This window comes from Rattus norvegicus, chromosome 11, assembly GCF_021556685.1.
Source record: "Rattus norvegicus strain SHRSP/BbbUtx chromosome 11, alternate assembly SHRSP_T2T, whole genome shotgun sequence".
Classification (NCBI taxonomy): Eukaryota; Metazoa; Chordata; class Mammalia; order Rodentia; family Muridae; genus Rattus; species Rattus norvegicus.
This window is the reverse complement of record NC_141544.1, coordinates 49,663,455-49,676,438: the sequence shown is the minus strand read 5'-3', so window position 1 is coordinate 49,676,438 and position 12,984 is coordinate 49,663,455. Positions and strand designations below refer to the sequence as shown.

The 12,984-nt window shown below is 43.3% G+C and overlaps 1 protein-coding gene across 5 annotated transcripts in view; it reads left to right on the top strand.

Moving 5' to 3' along the window:
* Dscam (DS cell adhesion molecule) overlaps positions 1-12,984 on the top strand; it is a 578,367-nt gene that overhangs the window by 420,154 nt on the left and 145,229 nt on the right.

Sequence of the window (12,984 nt, the reverse complement as noted above, 5' to 3'; positions counted from 1 at the left end):
GGTCGTGATGGACTCTTATCCCTCTGGACTCATAACCAAAAATAAAGTCTTCCTTGAGTTGCCTTTTACAGTGACGTTTTATCACAGCAACAACCACAAAAAGTAACAAATACACAGAGTTCTAGATATGTTTGTATACAACACACAGCCACCCCTTAGTGCCCACAGGGGCTTTGTTTCTGGGAATGACCTCCGAGGCCTTTTTGGAACCTTGGCGCAAGCTCCAAGACCCTATACCTCTTGCAATGTGCATACCTGAAAAGCTGTCTCATATGGAGAATTCCAAGCTCTGAGGTGTGGAGGCCACTCAGCACACCTCTGTGGTGGCTTCCAAGTCCCTTCACGGCTGAACTGGGGAGAAACGTGCATTCCCCTCAGTGGCGAAATTCACAGAATGAGTGTCTGCATGAGTTTCCAGTTTTACACCTTGGATTATTTTTAAGGGTTTTTATTCACACATTTAAGTATGTCTCTATGTGTTCATGCATGCTCTGTGCATGCTACGGCACATGTGTAAAGCTGAGAGGGTAGGTTTCGGGAATCGGGTCCTTCCTGATGCGACTCATGTCAGGTGGGGAACACCTTCACCCACCAAGGCAGCTCAACAGTCCCACGTTGGAGCTCCAGACAGGCAGAGTCCTGCCACAGAAACCCCTTCCTGTCGTCTCTGCACAGCTTCTCTGTGGCAACAGCTGCCTCTCTGCCCACGGGATTTGCTTTGTCACAAACTGTCCTTTACACATGTCCCATCCTTACCGTGTGCACTCAACCTCTTTCACATCTGTTGACTCTGAGTGCTTCCTCTCAGTTCTTCCTGACTTGAGGAAGCCAACAATAACTGTACCGTAACCTGGGGGCTATGGGATTTCACCCACCAAATAAATTTGTACAATACTTTTAAATCCAGGCCTTGGCCAGACATAATCAGCTTCTTTCCCGGTTACCACTGGAATGGTTTCCTGTCTGATTGCACAATTCCCATCACAAATCTGGGCTTCCTGATTTTTCAGCAGAATGTGCTCTTGGGTACAGGTCACAATGTGTGACAGCTTCTCTCATCCACATCTGTAAATTCTTCCAGATTCCTCCCACAAACCAAAGGTCTCAGACCCATGGTCTTATTTTATCTTAGCAACACACACACACACACACACACACACACACACACACACACACATGCACACACAAACACACACACTTCTCAGTATCATTTTTCTATACTGGTTACATTTCCTCATCACTATGACAGAATTCCTGACAGAAGAACTTAACGGAGGGTTTATTTACTGCATGGTTTCAGAATTTTCTGTCTGTCACAGCACAGAAGGAAGAGCATAGCAGCCAGAACCCAGGATATAGCTCCTCACAGGTCCATAGCCAACAATCTCTGAACCAGACAAAATGTATCCATGAAGGTCCATCACAAGCAATCTACTTCTAGATGCAGGCTACAGCCCAAAGGTTCCACAGCCTCTCCACACAGGGCCAACAGTTGGGGACCAAATGATCAAGTCCATGAGCCCATGGGTGGCACTTCATATTCAGCAGCCACTGAGATTTTACTTATACACTCGATTCAGTATCTTCCTCTACATTTTTTTTATTGACTCCAGCTTGCCTGTTTGCCTTCATGAGTCTTCTGATTCTTGACTTGGCTGTTGGAGATAGTTGTATGAAGGTGGTTCAAGAAAAAAGTGGAGGTTAGTCATGCGCAGACATCAGCTGTGTCCCAGTGTGTCTGTGTGTTGTCCACATATCCCCAGCTCATGCTCTGTGGGTCTATACTATAAAAACAGGAGGAAGGTTATATGTAATAGCTAATAACATAGCAGAGACAGAAAGATGGAGAAAAGGGAGGAGAGCAAATCTAAACATATCTACACATAAACACATACACATATACATATATATGTTGTAAACCCATTTACAGCTCTTGGAGAATGTGGTAGTTTGAATATTCTTGGCCGAGGGAGTGTCACTATTAGGAGGTGTGGCCTTGTTAGAAGTGTGTCTCTTTGAGGGTAGACTTAGAGAGACCCTCCTCCTAATCACGTGGGAGCCAATCTTCTCCTCTTGTCTCCAGAACAAGATGTAGAACCCTTAGATCCTCCAGTACCAGGCATGCCTGGATGCTGCTGTGCTCCCTGCCATGATGATAATAGACTGAACCTCTGAACGTGTAAGCCAGCCCCAGTTAATAAAAGTTTATAGAAAGTTGTCCTTTATAAAAGTTGACTTGGTCATAGTGTCTGTTCACAGCAGTAAAACCCTAACTAAAACAGAAGTTGGTACCAGGAACTCTGGGGTATTGCTGTGATAGGCCTGACCATGCTTTCGTTTGGAAAAATGTTGATTTGGAAAGCAGTGAAATACTTTACATAGGGCATAATGGGCCATCCTGGTAGGACTGTGGAAGACTTTGTTGCTGAGGGTGATTTGAACTGTAGGTTAGCTCTAGAGGAGAAGAATTTTAGTATGTGGCTGAAAGTTCTACAGCTTGTACCAGAGGCAATCAGGAGAAGACTGGCTCCCACATAGCTAGGAGGAAGGTGTGTCAAAGCTCAGCCCACAATGACACACTTCCTCCATCAAAGCCACACTTCCTAATAGTGATATTCCGTGGGCCAAGCATATTCAAATCACCACAGAGAAAGTTCATCATCCGTTCCTAGGAGTTCAGGATTCTAATGTTTTTTAAAATCTTATTTGAGCTTTTCTATGAGGTTGCCCTCCATAGATTCTTAAGCCTAATTTGCCTGCAGATATTTGTATCTAATATAAAAGTAAAGTATATTTACATATGAATAATATTGAGCATATTCAATAAGTAGTATTTAGAATATGTGACAAAGTTAAAGGTATGGTAGAATGTTATCATGGGTACTAGTATTAATTTTAGAAAGACATACTGATTGTAAAATAGAATGCCGGATGAGAGGAAGGCCACATTTTATGGAATACTGGCATTATTAATGAGTGTATATATAAAGGTGCCCCCCCAGAGGATAATAATAAATATTGACAGACAGGCACAAAGACTTTATTCTGATGTGATATTTGGTGGAAATTTTTCTCTAAGGCAATCTGTACGATGTAAAATAGTCATAAAATGCTCACCACTGTTGACCCAATGCGTCCATCCCAATTATAGAAAAGAGGAAAAAAGTGTTACACAGAGACGTATGCAATGAGTAACCTCACACCACGCTATAATGGTGCCTAAGAAACCAAGGGACGGCTTGCCTGGATGGGCGTTTATTGTTCTGATTCAACAGTTTGTAGTAATATTAAGGTAAAACCTCTTAGTAATCACAGAAGACACATAAATAATATTAAAACTCCATTTCTTTTTATTTGTCTTCCCTGTTTGAGAGTTTTATACACTTTTTTAAAATCATATTTACCCTTAGCTCTATCCCTGATCTCCCCTTCTCTATCACCAAATTTTGTGTCTTTTATTTTTTAAATCCTTCAAGACCAATTTGTGCTGCCCAAATATTCTTGGATGTGTGGTTTTTCACTGGAGTGTGATCAACTTACCAACGGCCTCCCTCACAGAAAACCTGTCTTTCCCTCTCTTATTGTCTCTCGGTTGTCAAAGCTCTCCAGTTGGGGTGGGACTGTGTATGTCAGCATGCTTGCCTTTAGTCTAGTTCGGCTTTTACACATCTTGTGCATGCCATCTCAACCATTGTAGGTTCATATGTATATCTGCCCTGCAGTGTCTAGAAGAAAGTATTTCTGTGTGGTCATCCACAGCCTCTGGCTCTTAAGCTCTTTCTTCCCCATCTTTTATAACGATCCCTGAGCCTTGAGGGGGCAGCACATTTGCTCCCTCTAGGAAGGAGCAATCTTCAGTCTCTTCTTCTCCACACCTTGGCCACTCATGGGTCACTGGGTTAGGAACCATTTATTGGAAATATAAGCTTCCCAGATGAGGGATGAGAGACATATAGATATAAGGATAAGTCATTTCAGGTAGTATTTTGGAGAGAAGTAGTATCATCCTTACAAGATGAAGAAATCAAATGTTCACAATGAGAAAGGACTGACTGGTAGATATGCGACTGCTTCTCTTCAGAGTGCTTCTGTACAGTTTTGTGCACTAAATCATCCATCTATCCATCCATCCATTTGTTTTGCTACTAGGCAATAGAGCCTGGGGCTTCATAAATACCGCCTCCCCCATCCACAAGCTGCATTACAAACTGTACTTTCTAAAATTTAAACTCCAGCTTCACTCTATTCACTCTATCATCAGAAAACCAGTCTCAAGAAATGTAACAAAAATGCTATGAAATAAATGTCTTCTGAGACTGTCTTGAGTTACAGTTCTCTGACATCTGAGAAGTGGGTTAGCTTCTCTTTAGGAAGCCATCCTGTGTTTCAGAATCAGACATGAACAATCCACTGAGTTCAGCTTAGAAACAGGATCATTTGTTCTGGTTGACTACTCACACTCGTTTATCCTTTTTCTCTATGGAAACTGAACTTAAAAATAAAGCAATGGACACAGAACTGTCACAGCCTCAAAATGACACTTGGCATTTGGTCCTGCAAGATGTCTCTTCTGTGCCATCACATGCTCTGGGAATGACAATTCAGGTGAGGGAGCAAGTGACCATTCCAATTTCCCAGCCAAGGTTACTATGGTCACCTGTGCTGCCTTCCAGACCACTGCCCTGCCTGTCAGGTGTAAAATCCATTTTCCAGTGAATTAACATTCAAGTGGTGACACAAATCTCTAACAGTGGGTCAACACTTCCACTCGAGACTCTTGCTGGCTTTGCCACTGATTGGAGATGAATAGCAGACATGCAACTAATTCTCTGATTCAAGTGGGACTCAGAAACACACATGCCTTTCTGGAAGGCATACTGTGTTAACTCTTTCTAGATAAAACTGGTTTCATATAAATTTCATCAAAATGTGTTGCGGTAAAAATAAAGAAATGGCAGAACTGGTTCCCATGCTTACCCCGTTGGTTGCGCTCTCTAGCTAGTCCTGGCTATGGTAGGCCATTGGAACTAGCACTAATTTATCTCAGAAGCTCCACACTGTCTACATCTACTTTCTGACCCGATGTCCAAAAGCCATTCCAACACAGCACCCTGCCCTCACTCACAGTTCTCTTGGTTGGTTTCCACCATGCCAGACATACACATCCAAATTCCGTGGCGGGCTGTGCATCCTGCCACCATACACTCTCTTGAACTCAATTAAGTCACCACATGAAAGAACACATCACACAATATCCTTTGATCCAATTGATAAGTTATAATTTGCCCATCTAGACAACACAGAATCCTGTACACACCCATCCCTTAAGAATAGTCATAACAGCCTGGAATATGTACAGAGAGGAATCTTAACATCCACCGCCATGTTAAGCTCTCTCCTCCTCGCTCCCGCCTCCTCTGCCTCTCTAAAACATTTCTCCTGCCCATCCTTCCTTCTTGCCCAATGACAGGCCTTGTTCTATCCTGTACCTGCCTTCACCTGCTAATAACATCAACCTATAAAAATGGATATCATGTTTTGGGTCAGAGACCAAAAGAAATGATTTCATGCATTGAGTTGCTTATTGAAATTTCCACAGCAGGGATATTGGCATGAATGCACTTTTGTGGCTGGACCTATCTTGAAAGATTTTGGTTCAAGCATCACAGTTTTACGTGGAAGAAGACCTGGCCATTTTCCCTTACTGTAAATCATTTAGACAAACGCCATTTGCTCATTATGCATTGGGCCTACTTGTTTAGATAAGCATGGGCTTCCTGATTTAAATGCTAACAGCACAAAATCTTCTTTATAGACCCCAGAGCATAGCAGACTAGCTCTTTATGTTGTATGCATTCACCACACTGTGGTCTACCCGTGAGCTTTTGGAGCATGGGTGTCTTGGAATAAAGTCCCGCTCCAGTGAGTGCTTTAAATATTCTCTTCCTATGGTGGTCAGAACGCTTGGCACAGGTGACAAGCTGGATAGGAGACAGCATTTTCCGTCCAGGTTGGGCTGTGTACAAGCCAATTGAGCTCCCCAGAGAAATAAGAAGAGGGGCCTCCCTTTCTTCCTGGTTGCCATGGTTCGGGCAGTTATTGTACACTTAGGAACTAAAGTCTACAGGGACAAAGACTGACAGTACCACAGCAGGCCCCTGGGACCTGCAAGGAGGCTTCTAGGATGCCAGGCAGTACTAAAAGATACTGAAAGCAGTGAGAGCTTCAGTGTCCTGCCTACTTCTCCGAGCTTGTTCAGAACAAGGCCCCTTGTTCAGAAAGGGCATTCGAAAGTTCCCAAAGGCAGAAGCCATGGCAGAGCGTAACTAAGAAAAGGGCTTGGTAAAAGCACCTCAAACATCAAGTCACATAAGATGGGGGAAAGAGCACCAAGGGTCATCTCTCCCGTCAGCCTCATCACTGTAGGGTGCTTAGGAATCACAAGCCTGCCTGCGAAGGTGAAAGGGGAGGTTGGTAAAGGGGCTAAACACCTCTCTGGAAATGGGTACCGATCTTCCAGGAAGTGGGAAGGTAGCAGTAGGCTGGTCTGAGAGAACTAAAGACCTAGTCCTCTGAGGAGATTCAGCCCTGCCTCTGCACAACTGAAGCTCTGTGGTTCTGTCCAAACCAAACGATGCTGATATTGCTATGTAAGAAGAAAATGTGTGGAGGGGAGAAGGAGGGAGGGAGGTAAGAGTGGAGGAAGAGAGAGATGAAGGCTGGAGGATGGGAGGGAGTAGGGAGAGCGCTGTTGAGGTAAGGTCAGTAAGATGTCCACTGTTCCATGCCCATTGGGTGAGAAGGTGCTGTTGCTTGCCCCCTCTACCCACCAACTTTGGCACAGAACTGAAGAGACTTCAGCACTTAAATACTTCAAACAACAGAGTTTCCTTTTTGAGTTCAGAGCACCTGCCATATTTGTCATGCCCTGCCTTGAAGGAGAAACCCTCCTTCTTTGTGGTGTTACGGAAAAGTACATGTGAAATGTACAAACCCAAAAGTAGACTGCAACATCTTTATTGTGAGTGCAGCAGGGTTTGGAGGAGAAAGCATTTATATCCAACCTGGGACAATGGTTTCACTCTAGCCAAATGGACGGACAATAATCCACAGTAAGAGGCCTTGAAAGACCAAACATACAAGTGTTACCTGCATGTTATTGCTCATATATGTGGAAAGATATACTAGAAATACACACAAGAACATGGGCACCTGTGTGAGTCACCCACTCCAATAGAACCAGGGAGAAACAACGGGGTGAGAATAAAATATCTCCATTTGTTTTGACCTCTATGAAATATAACCATGTAAAACAAAAATTTGTATATGTTTGAAAATTTAAAAAAAAATACGTGATTAAATGCAGGATGTTGAAGGATGAAATAGTTCGCCATACACTTATGAAAATAGTGGGAATAAAAGCCAACTCTAATGTCACATTCTGGCAAAGACTTGGGGAGTGGGAATGGGTTTCAAGTACAGCTGGTGGCAATGTCAAGTGGTCTAGTCTCTCCGGAAACTACTGGACAGTTCCCAATAAAATGAGATGTTTGCATACTGTGTGACATATCCGTTAAACTCCGAGGCATTTATCTGAGAGAGCTGAAAACTTGTGTCCTCAAAAATATCCCTGTGTAGGAATGTTCATAGCCCATTAATCCATAAGCCACAAGTACCCAAACTTGCAAAAGACCCGATTCTTCTTAATGAGTGGCAAGTCTTAAAAACTCATCTTTTCATTCAATGGACTCCCACTGCTAAGCAAGAAGAAAGAATGTAAGCTGAATAGATTTTGGAACATTGTGGTAGCTTTTAAAAAGTCAGCCTTGGAACTAGAGAGCTCTGGGGTCATGGAGCACATGTCTACCTTGGCTGTAATGGGATGAAGTTATGTAGAATGTTATATACACTGGAATACACAGATATATGCACACAAATATACAAATATACCATACACATCTGGGCATACAGGCATCCAGACACACACACAAATAAGCACACACCATATGCATGTGTACACACAGTGCATTCACTCACTCACACACACACACACACACACACACACACTAGTGAGTGAATGAAGCTTGAGAGGGCAATGTTCTAATGCCCATTTCCTGGCTTTAATATTATGTCATGACTTCATAAGAATCACAGTGTGAGGAGAGCTGGGTGACATGCGTGCAGGACTCCTCAGTAGCTTTGAGGCTTCCTGTGAGATTTGTGTTTCAAAATGAATAATTAAGGAAAATGAATGCCAGAGAGCACAGGTGGGTCTGGACGTTCATTAACTGTGATGTGTTCATTAAATGTCCAGGACCCCAGGGAAGACAGATTCTCACAGAAAGGTAAGGGGATAGGTAGGATATGAGTTGGCCACCAGCTAAACAGTGGCATTTAGACTCCAGAAATAGAGACATTTTCCACAATGCCTGGACATAAAGAATTCTCCTTCAGACTACAGCATGCTAAGTGGGGCAGAGAGAAAAACACTAGAGCTATCCCAGGGCAAGACCAGTGGTTATGTGGAGGGAGGGGAAGTTGATCACCAAGACAGGGTTTCAGCAGGATGAAAAGTTGTGTATAATTATAGTCCTTGGGTATTGAGTCCTGGTGGATAGCAAGGTGCCACTGTGCATTGCAATGAAAGACACCAAAGGTAGAAATGGCAGTTCAGGAATCTGAGCCTGTCTGAGGCCTGAGTTCAATCCAGGAAAGACACACCCCAGCTGGGCACACTGGTTGAGACTTGAGCTAGGGTGATGGCCATGAAACCTGAAAGGAGAAAACTAATTGGAAACTTTCTGAATTAAAACAGTGAAGATTCAAGTCGCCGACTGACCCTGGGTCCAAGAATCTATCCAAGCTTGAGTCTGGAACACAGGACTATTAAGAGTAAGGAGTTTCATGTGGGTCATGTGATAGCAGGCCGACTGATTAAAAATTCCCTTCAGGCAGATTCTTCAGTGGTGTAATCAGTTAGCATATGATTACTTACAGAAATACTCTTCAGGTTTGGGGAGTGTGAAGGAAGAGCATAGAAAACAGTAGTCTAGGTATCATTAGAATAGCCCACACAGCCTGGGAATGGTAGGTCATACTTCTAACCTCAACACTTAGAGGACTGGGTCTACAATGTTAGGCCCTGTCTCAAAACAATGGACAAATGACCCAAACAAAACCATAAGGCTAAGAGTGGACAAGATGAGTGTTACTGGAAGTCAGGAAGTCTACAGGTGCAGGTGTCCCTACAGACTCTAGGAAAAAACGTGAAGCCAGTCCTCATACCCCATACTGCTTCCTTGTAATTGGTTGGTTCAAAGCCCAACATGCTGCGCTGGTCCCAGGATCTGGGCTTAGCCACACTCACCACCAGTCTCCTCACTAGCCCTCCCCTCTGTCCTTCTTTGGCAACCTTCTGCTTTGACTGTTGTCAAGGCAGAACCAGGTGTACTCACTTCATCCACCATAGCAAACAACTGAGGTCCCCAGCAACGGAAGATGTGGGGTAAAATTGCTCATTGTCCAAGTGGCTAAGGCTTCCTTTCTGAGTCCACAGAGCATCACCCCTATAATTATTCTTGATTGCAGGTCTTAGAATAGCACCCTCTCATCTAGCTGCCAGCTCCTTTGTTCTCCAAGCCTCCCAAGAGAAGGCACAGTAGCTTAGACTTTGTCTTTGGGTCTATTGTATTGGAGATTTTTTTACTTAGTTCTGATAAGAAGGGTGCTCCCTATGTTGGCCATGCTGCTTTCAAGTGTCAGGCTGATTGTTCAAGGCTGATGTCTGAAGTGGTAAGAAGAAACGGGGAACTAGAGACTTTTCCCACCTTTCTCCTGCTGGATAAGTCATTGGGCCTTGAGCAAATGCAGCAGTGTGAACTCCCTGCGGAGAAGTCCTGACATAAGGAAAAGCAATTTGCAATTCTGTGTGTCCCAAGGGGTCCGCTGACACTTCCTTTGATGGTGGCTTGTGCCTGATTGAACTTGGGCATAGGGCTACTGAGAAACACTCAGCCCCTGTCCGGAGGGAATCACACATGCGAGCCACTACCCTTGAGGGTTGTGTTATTTAGTTGCTTTTCTTTCCAAAAGCAAAATAGTTTTTTCTTTCTATTTGGAGAAATGATGTGTTTATTATAAAGGATTAAGTTAAACTAGAAAATACAATGTAGAAATTGAATACGATGTGTATACTCACTTTTGAGATATTTTTATTTTATTTCTTTTTTTATTTTTTATTGGATTTTTTATTTACATTTCAAATGTTATTCCCTCTCCCAGTTTCCCACCCTTAAACCCCCTATCCCATCCCCCCTCCCTTCTTCCATGAGGTTGTTCACCCACCTAACCACCCACTCCTTTCTACCCCCCCGGCCCTGACATTCTCCTACACTAGTGGTTCCAGTCTTTGCAGACCAAAGGCTTCTTCTCCCATCAGTGTCCAGCAAGGTCATCCACTGCTACATATGCAGCTGGAGTCTTGGGTCTGTCCATGTGTATTCCTTGGATGGAGGTTTAGTCCCTGGAAGCCCTGGTTGGTGGTATTGTTGTTCTTATAGGGTTGCAAAAACCCTTCAGCTCCTTCAATCCTTTCTCTAACTCCTCCATTGGGGACCCTGTTTTCAGTTCAGTGGTTGGCTGCTAGCATTCGCCTCTGTGTTTGTCAGGCTCTGACTGAGCCTCTCTCAGGAGATGGCTATATCAGGCTCCTGTCAGCATGTACATCTTGGCATCAGCAATATTGTCTGGGTTTGGTGGTTATGTGGGTCCCCAGGTGGAACAGATTCTGGATGGTCATTCCTTCAGTCTCTGCTCCAAACTTGGTCTCCCCCTCTTATGAATAGTTTTGTCCCTCCTTCTAAGAAGGACTGAGGCATCCACACTTTGGTCATCCTTATTCTTCTGCTTCATGTGATCTGTGGATTGTATCAGGTAATTTGAGCTTTTGGACTAATATCCACTTATCAGTGAATGTGTACCGTGTGTGTGTTTTTTGTTTTTGGAGATTTTTTTGTGATTGTGTTATCTTACTCGGGATGATATTTCCTAGTTCCATCCATTTGCCTATGAGTTTCATGAAGTCATTGTTTTAATAGCTGAGTAGTACTCCATTGTGTAAATGTACCACATTTTCTGTATCAATTCCTCTGTTGAAGTACATCTGGATTTTTTCTAGCTTCTGGCTATTATAAATAGGACTGCTATGAACATAGTGGAGCATGTGTCTTTGTTGTATGTTGGAGCATCTTTTGGCTATATTCCCAGGAGTGGTATAGCTGGGTCCTCAGATAGTACTATGTCCAATTTCCTGAGGAACCTCCAGACTGATTTCCAGAGTGATTGTACCAGCTTGCAATCCCACAAACAATGGAGGAGTGTTCCTCTTTCTCCACATCCTCACCAGCATCTGCTGTCACCAGAGTTTTTGATCTTAGCCATTCTGACTGGTGTGAAATGGAATCTCAGGGTTGTTTTGATTTTCATTTCCCTGATGACTAAGGATATTGAACATTTCTTGTTTTTTTATTCATATATGATATATATTATATACAAAGAGATGTGTTGAGAAGCAATATAGAACTCAATAGTGTACTTTGAACATGTATGCTTACATGTTCTTGTGTGTGTGTGCTAGTACGTGGTGGGTATGTACACACACGAGTACATGCATTTGTGGAGGCCAAAGTTCAATGTCGAGTGTTATATTACACATATTCTGTGAGGTAGAATCTCTCAATGAATCTGGGACTCATTAGTTCAGTCAAACTAGCTGGCCAGTGAACCCTCAGAACCCTCCTGCCTCTACTTCCTCAGCACTGAGCTCACAAGTGCATGGTACCCTTAGCTTCTTCACATAGGTGCTGAAAACCAGCTCGGGTCCTTGCACTTCAGTGCAAACTCTTTGCCAATCTCCCCCTGAGTCATTGGCCCAGCCAGCATAAGCAGACATGTTTAGAATACAATTTGGTTCTTCCACACACAGGTGCTTTTTCATTCCATGTATTTGATACATCATAATTTTTAATAATATTATTAGTTGTGTGTGTATGTGAGAGAGAGACAGAGAGAGAGAGAGAGAGGGAGAGACAGAGACAGAGACAGAGACAGAGAGACAGAGGAGATGATTGGGGGTACATGTGCCATGGTCTATTTGGAGGTCAGATGACAACTATAGGAAATCAGTTCTTTCTACCATGAGTTCCAGATACTGGATTCAGATGGTCAGTCTTCCGTGGAAGTGCTTTTTACCTGCTGAGTCATCTCAGACTCTCTGTCTCTCTCTTCTCTCTCTCTCTCTCTCTCTCTCTCTCTCTCTCTCTCTCTCTCTCTCTCTCTCTGTGTGTGTGTGTTTATGTGTGTGTGTTTATATCTGTGTGTGTCTATGTGTGTCTGTGTCTGTGTGTGTTTGTGTGTCTACTGTAAGTGAGAGGACACTTCAGAATTCATCCCCAGGAGCAATTCCACTCTTTGAGAAAGCTCTGTCCATGATATGATGCTAATTAGACTAGATTAGATGGCCATCAAGCTCCAGCTGTTCCTCTGTCTCAACCTCCCCAGCACTGGGGTGACAAGCATATGCATCATGCCTGCCTGTCCACTTACGTGGGACACAAAGAGAAAATCATGTGAACACACCCAAAAGCAAGAAGAAAGGCTTTCTCCTATGATGGAAGGTCTACCACAAACACACAGGCATGTGTATGAGTTTTAAATATAGTTCTGAGTGTTTCTTGAACAAGTGTCCTCTTGTCTAGACAACTTCTTTAAATGCCTATAAACACTTGTGTTGTATGAGCTTCAGAGTTCCGATGATCACTGACAAGCTATAGTGAATGACCTTCCAAATAAACTGTGCACATACATGTAATCAATTTCATAGGATAAAATTCAGCCAATGGACCTAATGATACAAAGATAAAGATGTTGCTCTGTATTATGGGCATGTGTGTATGTCCACATTATGTGTTTGGTGTATACATATAT